Genomic DNA, 13,126 nt, shown 5'->3' with positions numbered 1-13,126 from the left:
AAAAGGGGAATGAAAAATACATATTTTTAATTGTTAAAAATTAAACCTGGATATTTCTGGAAAAGTTTAATTTCAATTTTTTTCTTGTTTCTGAAAGTTTGTTCTCACTTCATGGACTACATGTCCCTACATTTTTATGATATTTTCATAAATAATGAACTTAGATTATTACCCTGAAATTTCTTCCCAACTCTTAAATTCTGTGATTTTATGTATAGCCTTTATTTCCTTTGTTCTGCTTATACTGAAAACCTGCATCCAATATATGAGCTTATTTTGTGCATAAATTCAAAGATGCAAATTTCTCATTCTTTCCTCCAGAACCAGTCTAGCTGTCAATTTTCTTATAGCGCCATGCACTTCTGTATTCCTCAGGCTATAGATGATAGGATTGAGCATCGGTGTGACGACTCCATAGAACAGGGCAATCAATTTATCAAAAGCAGCGTCTTTGGACTTTGGCTTCATATACATGAAGAGGATTGTCCCATAAAACACAGTCACCACCATTATGTGGGCTGAGCAGGTGGGAAAAGCCTTTTGTCTTCCTTCGGCTGAATTGATTCTTAGGACAGTGGAAAGGATGAAAATATAGGAGATACAAACCAACAGTAATGGAACAAATAAAAATATTACATTGCCCACCATGATAGTAATCTCACTCAAGGATATATCTGTGCAAGATAGCTTGACAAAAGCCAATATTTCACAAACAAAATGATTGATGAGATTTTTTCCACAGAAGGGCAACTGTACTGCAAGAATTGTTTCTGTCAATGAGTTGAGAAAGCCCAGTCCCCAGAAGAGAGCTGCCATCTGAATACAAAGTGCCTTGCTCATGATGATAGGGCATCTCAGAGGGTTGCAGATGGCTATGGAATGGTCATATGCCATCACTGCTAGAAGTACACACTCTGTCGACCCTTTAGTGTAAGAGACAGACATCTGAGAAACACACCTAGTGAAGGAGATAGTTTTTTTTCTCTGATAGAAAGTGTATCAGCATTGAGGGGATAAAGGAGGATGTGTACCAAATGTCAAGGAAGGAAAGATGACAGAGGAAGAAGTACACAGGGGTGTGAAGGTGGGAATCCAGGAGAGTGAGGATGATCAAAGTGCTGTTCCCCAGGAGAATCACCAGGTACATGCTCCTTGGAAGAAAAGCTATTGCCAACCTAGACAGCATATTAAAGAGCAGAGATAGTACTTTGCCAACAAAGTTCTGTCTAGACAAAGCTATGGTTTTTCCAGAAGTCATGTATGGATATGAGAGTTGGACTATAAAGAAACCTGAATGCTGAAGAATTGATGCTTTTGAACTGTGGTGTTGGAAAGATTCTTGAGAGGCCCTTGGACAGCAAGGAGACCAAACCAGTGCATCCTAAAGGAAATCAGTTCTGAATATTCATTGGAAGGACTGATGCTGAAGCTGAAATTCCAATAGTTTGGCCACCTGATGCAAAGAACTGACTCATTTGAAAAGATCCTGATTCTGGGAAAGATTGAATGCAGGAGCAGAATTGATGAGATAGTTGGATGACATCATGAACTCAATAGGCATGAGTCTGAGCAAGTTCTGGGAGATGTTGAAGGGCAGGGAAGCCTGGCATGTTACCGTCCGTGGTGCTCCAAAGTGTCGGACATGATGAGAGACTGAACTGAACTGAACAAGATCAGAGTTGTGTGCTATAGAATGTAGAGAAAATGACTTTAATTTGAAAAAATCTAAAGAGCAGATATTAGTATATCATATTCTTCCCTATAACAACTAAGTAGAACTGAGTATAATTTTGAAAGCACTTCTTCATTCTCAAGATATTCTACCTAGATTAAAAAATATTCCTAGAGAAAAAAAGTTGATCGAATAGATGGGTTTTTACTTAGGGTTTCGAAAAGTAGTTATGTTTCCAGTATAGGACTAGCTATTTCTGTTATAGTCATTTGCCAATGAGTTACACTGCTTTCTATGAAAACTCTATTTTACAATAGTGAGACAATGTATTCAAAATAATAGAATATTTATATATCTATTGATTATAGAAAGGAGATTTTTCTTGTTTAGTCTCCAAGTCTTATCTGATCTTTTGTGGCCTCAAAGACTATGGCCCAGCCAGCTCCTCTGTCCATAGAAAGGAGGATACTCACTTAATTCAGGCTGCACCCTACTTTGTAGGCATACATTTCAAAAAGGGTAGCAAGTGTTGGTTAGGCCAGGATATACCTTTACTTGGTATTAAGACTGGGGCTTAATTGACTGTAGGTACACATACCAAATGACTTTGAGAATAAAATTCTGATAGCAGAACTTCAGTCATCTGAGATCTGAATGTACTACAGTTTCGGGAGGACAGATGTGAATCAGGTCAAAAACCTTCTCTTTTTAGGAACATCTTATAAACCTGATTCCTATTTGGAAATTACTTATAGTAAATAAATGTAGTGTACATGAGGTATCCTAACAGCCCTTTGATAATTTCTGCAAAAAAAATTTTACTTGCAGATTTTTTAAAGAGAGACTACCAATCTGCTTTAATGTTTTCAAATGGAGGTGGAGAGGAAGGATAACAGATAATATAGAGGAGATGATTTTCATTACTCTTGCAATGCTAGAGTACCTTTTAAGAAATAGTTAACAAATACTCTATTGAATTGCATTGTGCATGAAATGCTTTCCCCATTTAACTTTACTTCTCTAAAATGAATTTATAGAATCTGGGAACAAGGAAAGAAGATTTTAAAAGATTCTTGGTAATTTATAATACAATCACTTTCCATGGTATCTGTATATTGGAAGCGATCTTTTAAAACAGGTTTTCATTCTTGTCTAATGCGAGGAGAATTGTTAAATAATCATAGTACACTTATATTGGGTCATTATTCACCTTTTAATATGACATTGTGATAAATTTCCACTAATCCCAAAATTACATTTAAATTATTTTAGAATGACTAAGTGATAATAAAAGAATTATAACATTGTTTGAAAGATCAAAATCTAAACCAAGATGACCTAGACAGAATTGAAAGACTGAAAAGAAATATCAAAACATTAATGGATATCTTAGATACTTTTTTCCTACTTTTCTGAATTACCCAAATTCTAAATAAAAATGCAAAAGGAAAAGTATAATGAAAAAGAGAAAGACACTGAAGTAGGTGTCAAATTATATTAGGAAGATTAACTCAGAGTAAAATATGCTAAAACAATTTATACATTACAGTGGTTGTCCCATGTGTCTAGATACTAAACATTAAGGCTGAGGTGTACTGGTGCATCCTGTCTAGTTATCCATAGGAAGCTACTATTTCTGGTAGACATGGAGCATTTATGATCCCTCTTCTCTAAATCTTGCAGGTTAACAGTGTTATTTTTGGAGTGAACCAAGATAAAGAATTTGAGTTCTTAGTCATATTAATATAATCTCAAAAGAGATTTCCTATCCATGGTCCCTAGAATAGAATTGTCACTAGACGATGATATTCTTATTTGTTGAGGCTTTGACTTGACCTAAATCCTGGCTGTCCTCTAATCCTTCTCAACCAACTCCTGGTCTTCTAATCACTCTGTGGTTCCATGCTGTGAGGTTTCATTCAGGCACTCTTTTACTGTTGTAGCAGACCTAAAGAAAAGTCTGTGACTTTTTAATTCAAGACAGAAGTTAAGCTCTCTAATTTTCTAGAAAGATCCCTAACTTTCTAGAATATTTTTTCACTTTTATTGACTTGCTTACTTGAAGGTCTAATATTTAAAGTTCTAAGATTTTTCATTGAAAAGCAGATGCCATCTATACTCTAAATTCTCACTAGAGGATATATTTCTGTTGTCCTCTCCAGTTCTTCTAAATATTAAGACAATTGATATTGTGAAAAAATAAGTAGAGTTACCAACTTTTATGCTGTAGATTTTATAAACTCTTATATTCAATTAACATACCACATGGAAAAGTGTATTATTTTAGCTCACAAAGAGAAGAGTAACTGACAACATGTGAGTCCTAGTCTGTATTTGGCACTTCAAATAATTTTTAACATTTATCTTTCAGAATAATTCAAGATTATTATCGATATTTTAACAGTGAAGAAATTAATTTGATATTTCAAAATTCAAGTACAATTTCAATGTCCTATAGTTGGTAAATACCAGAATTATTATTTGAACCCTTATCTTTATTTTTTAAATAGGTATTTAATTTACTTTATATGAAAAAAACTTTCAGACTACAATTTTTGTGCTGTTTTTCAAGGTAAAAAGTGTCCCAGTTATGCAGTTTTTTCCATACAAAATGAACCAGGAACCCCACATCAAAATGCAGTTTTAATTAATTTTAAATCCGTATCTTTATGGTCCCCAAACCCCTATTTTTATTGCTATGTCACAATGCTTACATAAGTATGAATTTTTAAATAAAGCACAATTTAAAATGATGCACTCAAGTTTTTTCAAGGACCCATATGATAAAGCCACACATAAATGTATACTTGCCTCTGAAAACATTGAGGACATTCATCATCTTCCACTTATGAAGACATCATTCTAATAATGAAATCATATGAAAAATATTGAAAATTTCTCTCAGGTTTAGCATAGAGAATTAAGGTCTCAGTAGTGGAATTTGATTAATTATATAAATTAAAACTCAAAAACTTTTAATACTTTCTTTTTTTTTTTCTGCTTTGGCTTTCTGAGGATCAGACTAACCCTCATGATTATTTCTTCCCTTTGTTAATTTTTTTTGTTTTGTTTTGTTTCTAATCCTGTTTTTATTACAAACATCTTTAATTACCTGTATCCTCAAGCTCTTATTGAACATAGTTTATGTGTGAATAATATATAAATCATGAAGCGTTCTTTCTCCAGATACTTGTTAATTAAAATTTTAGTGAACTCAATACTTCTCAATACTCAAATGCATAGCCACTGAAAGCAAAAGTGTTAGTTGCTCAGTCCTATCTGACTTTGCAGCCCCATGAACTGTAGCCCACCAAGCTCCTCTGTCCATGGGATTCTCCAAGCAAGAATACTGCAGGGATCATTTCCTTCTCTAAGAGATCTTCCCAACCTAGGGATCAAACCTGGGTCTCCTGCATTGCAGGCAGATTCTTTACCACCTGAGCCATCAGGGAAACCTAAGTCTATTATTTATGAGGCTCTTTTGCATTGCAAACTACTTTCTTTTCCTCACAGTCTCTCCCATGGAAAAATTTGAAATAAAAAAATTTAGTTGTATCCCGGTCTTGGAGATGATGCCTGGTGGGTTTTTATATATTTTTTTCCTTTCACATAAATAAATATATACATATTTTTAAAACCTCTGAGCAATGGTCACCTCAGCTCAATATTTGTATATTTATTGATGGGATGTTTTTCTTTTGAAAAATTTAAATAAAACTTCTCTCTTTATCTTACCTTCTGACTGGGTTTTAGTCATTCATACCATTCCATTGTATCAACTGAAAGAATTCTCATTTTTGAATTTCATTTGCATTTTATTAATAAGGCCAGAAGATGCTAAACTTCAGTTGCTCCTTCCTAAAAAGAAATGGGAGAAAGAGCAGCCATGATTAGGCAATCTGTCTGTGCATGAATATTCTTAAGAGGCATGAAGGAAATGAAACATGTTAAAAAGATGTGATGCAACTCTAGCTTCACATGATTTGTCTTAAAGTTGACACTTACTCAAGAGACTCAGGTTCTTTTGGAAGCTAATTTAGTGCTCATTTTTATAAACTTCTTTAGTCCCTAAGGTTGTGAGTCAGAAACTTAGAATTCTCTAGAGAAGTCCCCACTTCTGTTCATTCCCAAAACCCAATTAACCTGACTTAACAAAAACCTTCCCTAGCCATGTATTTCTTGGAATTTTCTTTGAACACATCTATTTGATGACTTCAGCAAAGTTCCCAAAACCCTTAAACTTTCCCTAAGAATTTGTTTTTCTTTTGCTTCCACAGATAATGCTAGATCAATGTTAATAAAATCCTAGTAAAAGAGGAAGTCATTCTACTTCTTTAAATTATTTTTATCATCCATATGCTTGTTAACTCAAAACTACATAGAAATAATTTTTCTTTATACCAGTATGGATAAAATTTAATTAGCATATTGAATTTTAAATCAATAATTTTCTGTGACTTTGCAGTCTTTATAACCTTTCTCTCTAATATTTGAAGAATAATCTAGCCTTAATTTTAATACTGTTGGATATTTTAATTTTAATATTTTTAGATTTTGATATAATGATCATTGATATCTTTGTCATCTGCTTTCCTTCTACTAGAAATAACATAAGGTTAACCTCTAGTGATGTGGTTATAGAATGGAAAGATATAAATTGAGAGAATTCTTGATACGTTTGCAAAATTATTTTTCCAAGCTTAACATTTTACTGTGCTACTGCAGTATTAGCACAGACTATTTTTTGCATATTTTCTAGAACCAGAAATGGTATCTATTCTTTTCTATTTATATAAACCATTACATTGTTTAACTTTTTATTCCTATGATTGCTCATGAAATTGAATATTATGTCTATGTTTATGTATTACTTATATTTACCTTTTTATTATTTTTGTCTCTTGGTATTTTGATAGTTTTCCTCTTAAATTGTATGAACTCTTAATTAACACTTTTGTCTCTGTAAATACCTTTCCAATTTGTAGTTTTCCTTCTTATTTTTGACATGCAGTTTAAATTTTCATTAAGATTTTCATTTTATCCCTGAAACATATGAATGAAATTTCACTTATGGTTTTATTTAGTTTTGTTTCATCCATATGAAAACTATGTTGTTTCCTCTAAAGTTGGGATGATGTTCATTTTACTTCTGTTCCCAGCCCAGTGATGGTTAGAGCACTGTATGTGGCTGCTCAGGTTATTTTGGGAGAATTCTTCTTATTAGAAAGCTCTTTACATTTAACTTTACATATATGCAACCCTCATTTTTCCTTGTGTAACAAGTATATATGCTCGTTTTTTCATGAGAGCTTTTCAGGTACTTCCAGATTGCTGTGTCTGATTCTTTCTTGTACCAGGCTACACTTTTGTTGTTCCTTCAGGCATTCTCCATGTGTATGTTAAAATATTTAAGAACATACATTGCCAAAGAGAATATTTTAGGATTGTGAGATTCTCTGTGATACAAAAGGACTTTGGCTCCGCAATATATTTCTGGTATTGATTTTGCTAATTCTACAGGAAGAAAGTGTTTTCTGTCATTTTGGAGGCAGAAGAGTGAGATGGTTGAGAACATTAGATTCTGAAGTTAGCCCAGTTTTGTCAAGCACTACCTCTATGACCTCAGTGAGGTCACTGAAATTCTCTAAGCCTTTGTTTCCCTGTCTGTAAAATGAGGAACTTAAAAATACCTAATATTGTTCTGAGAATGAATGAGGCAATACATATGAAGAATTTAAAGTAGTTATGAATGCATAGTAGTTATGAATAATGGTGTTTACTAATCTAATTACACTGGTGATTTAAGATACACACCTTACCTTGCAGTTATAAAAAGAGATGGCTTTAGAATTGGATACTCTGAATTCCAATTTCCTGACTTGTCGGTTGGTGATCTTGGGGAAGATATTTAATTTGCAAATGAGTATTATATCTACCTTGTAGTGTTGGTATATGATATAGTACTTAACATTTCTTGGTATTTAATAGGCACTACATAAAAGACAGTTAACGTTGTTATATTTGATTACTGGTCAGTTAGTATGAGCGGAGAAGGCGATGGCACCCCACTCCAGTATTCTTGCCTGGAAAATCCCATGGACGAAGGAGCCTGGTAGGCTGCAGTCCATGGGGTCGCGAAGAGTCAGACAGGACTGAACGACTTCACTTTCACTTTTCACTTTCATGAATTGGAGAAGGAAATGGCAACCCACTCCAGTGTTCTTGCCTGGAGAATCCCAGGGATGGGGGAGCGCGTTGGGCTGCTGTCTGTGGGGTCACACAGAGTCAGACACGACTGAAGCGACTTAGCAGCAGCAGCAGCAGCAACAGCATACCTCAATAGCACACCAAGTCATCATTTTTTGTTGCAGCATTAGGTAAGTGTAAGTTTCCTAATGGGAGGGACTGGCAATGGGAAAAACTGGGTCTTGCCCTGTTGAGCAGGGCCTTATTCAGTAAAACTTTAATCCAGTTATTTGCTGATGAGTGGCATTGCATTCCCTCCCTGTTAGTTATTTGGCCTAAGGCCAACTTCAAAGCCAGATTCCCTGGAGATTCCTGAGATGGGAATGTGAGTTCTTATTTCTGGAGCTGAACTTCAGGAATAGAACATGCAAACACTCACAGTTGCATGCAAGTGAATAGGATTTATTTTAAAAGAGAATAAAGTACAAAGCTCTCAGCACAGACACTTAGTCAGTTCAGTTCAGTTGCTCAGTCATGTCCAACTCTTTGCAACCCCATAGAATGCAGCATGTTGGGCTTCCCTGTCCATCACCAACTCTTGGAACTTGTTCAAACTCATGTCCTTTGAGTCAGTGATGCCATCCAACCATCTCATCCTCTGCCATCCCCTTCTCCTCCTGCCCTCAATCTTTCCCAGCATTAGGGTCTTTTCCAAGGAATCAGTTCTTTACATCAGGTGGTCAAAGTGTTGGAGTTTCAGCTTCAGCCTCAGTCCCTCCAATGAATATTCATGACTGATTTGCTTTAGGATTGACTGTGGCTTGATCTCCTTGCATAGACAGCATAAACACTGACAGGGGGTAAATAGTCCCCCAGAAAGACAGGACTTACTGGCACTGATCTGTGCATTTTTGGTTGGCTCCTGTCCTTAAAATCTGTCATTTCTAACCAATCAGTTTAAAGATCACATTTTAACTTAACATCTTTATGGCCCTTGGATAGCAAGAAGATCAAACCAATCTATCTTAAAGGAAATCAGTCCTGAATATTCATCGGAAGGATGGATGCTGAAGCTGAAGCTCCAATACTTTGGCCACCTGATGCGAAGAACTGACTCATTGGAAAATACCCTGATGCTAGGAAAGATTGAAAGCATTAGGAGAAGGGGATGACAGAGAATGGGATGGTTGGATGGCATCACCAACTCAATGGAGTTTGAGCAAGCTCCAGGAGTTGGTGATGGACAAGGAAGCCTGGCATACTGCAGTCCATGATGTGGCAAAGAGTCACTACTGAGCAACTGAACTGAATGGTTTATATTGATCCTTAGATTAAGTTGCCACCCTTTATCGTGCCCCCTGGCCGTTTAAAAGTAGACCAGATGTAAGGGCTAAAGATGAATGGATCACCAGTTGTTTTTCCCTCAAGCTTTTGGAACAGATGTTAATTACTGATCTTTCCTGGATCTGAGTCGATGGTAATTTATCAGACAAAGGACACATTTCAGGAATTCGGGACAAAAGGTATAGTTTTAGGTTAATGGGGCGAGATGTTTATTGAAAACAGGACCAAGGTCTCAGAGTCCTACCCTGACTACCTAGCAATTTCTACCTCATTCCCAGTCCCTTTGTTGGATCCTCAGGAGGGGAAGCCTGACGTGGGTTTCAGAACTTACACAACAGTAGGAGAACTTATTGGGTATTATTGTTCTCCAGTTTGTGGGTCACCCGCCTGGCAGGTATGGGATTTGATTTTATCATGGTGCTACCATCTCGCTGCAGCTTTGTCTTTGTGCACCTTCTTCTTGTCTTTGGATGTGGTGTATCTTTTTTGGTGGGTTCCAGAGTCCTCCTTTGATGGTTGTTGAACAACTAGTTTAATGTTGGTGTTCTCTCAGGAGGAGATAAGTGCACATCCTTCTATTCTGCCATCTTGAACCAGAAGTCTCAATTTATTTTCATCTTTGTTCTTTACATCTCTGTGTGTTTATTGCCTAAGGATATACTTTCTTTCCTTGCCTTACTTTTGCTTCCTTCCTTTTTTTCTTTCTTTAATTTAAAAAATTTTTCTTTTACAGGATGTCTCAGTTTTAGAAATTTACAATATGTTTATTCAAAAAGTCAGCATTTAAATAAGCTAAATATATAAAATGAATGCCTATACAATCTATAGTTTCTAAAAAATGTATAAAGAAATTGTGTACTGTAATAACCATTTATACTTCAAATATGGTGTAGGTGTGTTTGTGTGTTAATATGAGTATGTGTGTAAGAGAGAGCCAGGGGAGAGATAGACAGAGATAGAGAGAGAGAGACAGAGAGAGAATTCAACTGGGGAAACTTTGATAACATTGCACAAGACTCCTCCTGATTCTGTGTGAAGCAGAGTAATAGGCTTCCTGTAATTAGGTCTTCAGGGCTTTATTTCTGGAGTCTCATAAGTTTTTACATATTTCATCTATGAAGCAATTGAAAATTTTGCACAGAGGTTTAGAAACATCCTTTAGAACATTTAAATTGTGTCCCAAAGCCTCAAGCATGTTCTTTAGGTATTTGTGGGTCTCCACAATGGGGTCGTATTTCAGCCTGGGCTTCAGGCTGTCCTATTCCTAAAATTTATTACTAAATATTAATTTTCTTTCTATTTTGAACTAGAGGAATCTAACAATTCTTTATTTGAACTAGAGGAATTTATCCTAATTATCATACCTGCAACCTGCATACTTCTATAGATGTCAACAAATGAGTGAATTTCCATGGCAAAATGATTACTCATCAGTAGCTGCCTCTTTAGAGGTTCATGAAATAAGGAATCATGAAAACTGGCTACATGTAAAAAAGAAAGATAAAAATATCTTTTGTTGTCCAACCTAGAAAGAGGGTCAGAACCTGGTTTGAAGGTAAGTTATTGTAAAGACAAGAACCAAATCTTATAAACTACAAGAAAGAGTTAGACTGATGGGTTAAATGTGTCAAGTTTGAAATTCAGATGTTTTTCTCACTGAAGAGAGACTAAATATTGGAAATGGAATTTAAGTGTCTAGTCACTGAGAGGTAGTAGGGAAAAATAAAGACTTTTGAGATCACAAGAGCAGTTTAACATGCAAAGGCTTTGAGTAAGGAACAGAATGGAATTTGCCCAGTAGTTATGAATTCCTTTGTGTCAGTGTGTAGCTTTTTAGAGTAGCACACAGTATTTGAACACTCTGTTATAATTTTTAGCTAATTAAGGCTCACTACACAGTAGAGAAGGCAATGGCGCCCCACTCCAGTACTCTTGCCTGGAAAGTCCCATAGATGGAGGAGCCTGGTAGGCTGCAGTCCATGGGGTTGCTAAGAGTTGACTGAGCGACTTCACTTTAACTTTTCACTTTCATGCATTGGAGAAGGACATGGCAACCCACTCCAGTGTTCTTGCCTGGAGAATCTCAGGGACGGGGGAGCCTGATGGGCTGCCATCTATGAGGTCGCATAGAGTCGGACACAACTGAGCCAATTCACTCACTCTCTCACACAGTAGAGAGGGAACTCTGTGTTCTGTAGCATGAAATTCATAACAAAGAAGTCTTTCCTGGTCCCCTAGCAGCAACTCTGATTCCTTTGGCTCAGTCAACTGAGAGCAAGATGAACTACATGCCAGATACTGTGCTAGGGACTCTTTGTGCAGAGAAAACATGTGAAGTGGAAAACTATGACCAATTTGGTTAAAGAAACATTGTATGTGAAATAGATGATTTACCGAAGCAGTGAATAGCCAGAAAGAGACCTGACTGAGCATTATACTAGTGTGTTTGCATACACTCTTGGTGACTATTTTTAATATTTGTTTTTCTCTTATTAGGTTATAACTGTAAAAATGAGTGAATTTTCTATTTATTTTTTTATGTTATAGGCTTGCTAAAAATGTTAACACAGTCTCAGTAAAAAAAAAAAAAAAAAATCAGCCATCTTTTTAAGAGAAGGAACATACTAATGCTTCCCTAAAATCCTATTTTTAACGGAGTGAATTGAACCTTATGAGTGATTTTTCCTATTTGCCACTCAATTTGTTGACATCCAAAGGATGTGTGATAAAGGACTGGAGTGTTATATACTGTGATAAAGTGTATTAGGATTTTATGGTAAGATGAACATAATACCCTTTGCCAGAACACTGTGTGTGACGTGATTAAACTTTTCGGCTGTATATACCTGGCCATGGAAAAGACAATGACTGGTTCAAAGATGTAAAAAGACTCTAACAAAAGGAAGAACCGTGATAGAGTGGCATAAAGGAAACTACCAATAGTGGAAACCATTACTGTGGTAATTGTATAATATATACTATCTCATTTAATCTTATCAACAAATATATGGTACAGGTGCTGTCTTTATCTTCTTGCTATAGCTGGGGAAGGTGATGATCAGAAATATGCCCAGGCCACCCTGCTTAGTAAGGGGCAGAGATAACATTTAAACTAAGCCTACCTCCAAGGCCTGTGTTCCTAAAAATATCATGTAATATGTTTGGTAGAATATCATGTAGCATGGAGGCAGCTCATGGAACAAAGGTTTTTGTAGAGATGATTTTTATAGGTGTAGGTATAACCTCCATTATTAAATGAACTTCACGTGTATCTACTGCTCTTTGGGGTCTCAAGTAGTTTACACAGTAACGTAGAAAATCTGAAAAATTCTAACAAAGTGCAAATTTTATAAAAAGCTACAAAATGTTAAAAGCTGGGGATAGGAGATGAGTTTAGAATGGAGAAATGAAGTTGAGTTTGGAGTGATTCTGAAGTGACTAATTATGTCCAGAAATTGGGAAGGTAGACCTGAGATTCAGAGCAAAGTACCTTTTAAAGATAGGTGGACAAAGAATTCTGAAGAGGGACGGCTCTTTGGTCTTGTGGATGAAAGACGAATAATAGCTAACATTTATTGGGCTGTAATTTTGTTCCAGGAGTCTTACTAGCTCCTAAAGGTAGTAGCACATTTAATGGAAAGGAAATGACTGGGGTAGAAGTATAGATTCTAAACCAGATCAGAGGATAGCTTTCAGTTTGATGGAGGGACAGGAGATCCATATGGGCCTGAAAATCCTAATGATACTACTGAAAGTATCTTGAATATTAAATTATGACCATATTTAAAGGACTTGTTAGTCTTTGGCAATTCCCATTTAAGGTGTGATACTGAATAAGAACAGTTTTTAACTGTATGTAGTTGTGTCCCATGGCAATGGATGGTTTGATGTAGTGTGTCATCAGAAAAGTGAAAGGAGAAAGGT

At 35.9% G+C, this 13,126-nt stretch overlaps 1 pseudogene; it reads right to left on the bottom strand.

The window, feature by feature from the left end:
- Window positions 1–288: 288 nt before the first annotated feature.
- Window positions 289–1,147, bottom strand: LOC113897499 (annotated as a pseudogene).
- Window positions 1,148–13,126: the final 11,979 nt, after the last annotated feature.

Source organism: Bos indicus x Bos taurus, chromosome 8 (genome assembly GCF_003369695.1).
Source record: "Bos indicus x Bos taurus breed Angus x Brahman F1 hybrid chromosome 8, Bos_hybrid_MaternalHap_v2.0, whole genome shotgun sequence".
NCBI lineage: Eukaryota > Metazoa > Chordata > Mammalia > Artiodactyla > Bovidae > Bos > Bos indicus x Bos taurus.
Note: the sequence above shows the minus strand (reverse complement) of the source record. Positions and strands in the feature narration are given on the sequence as shown.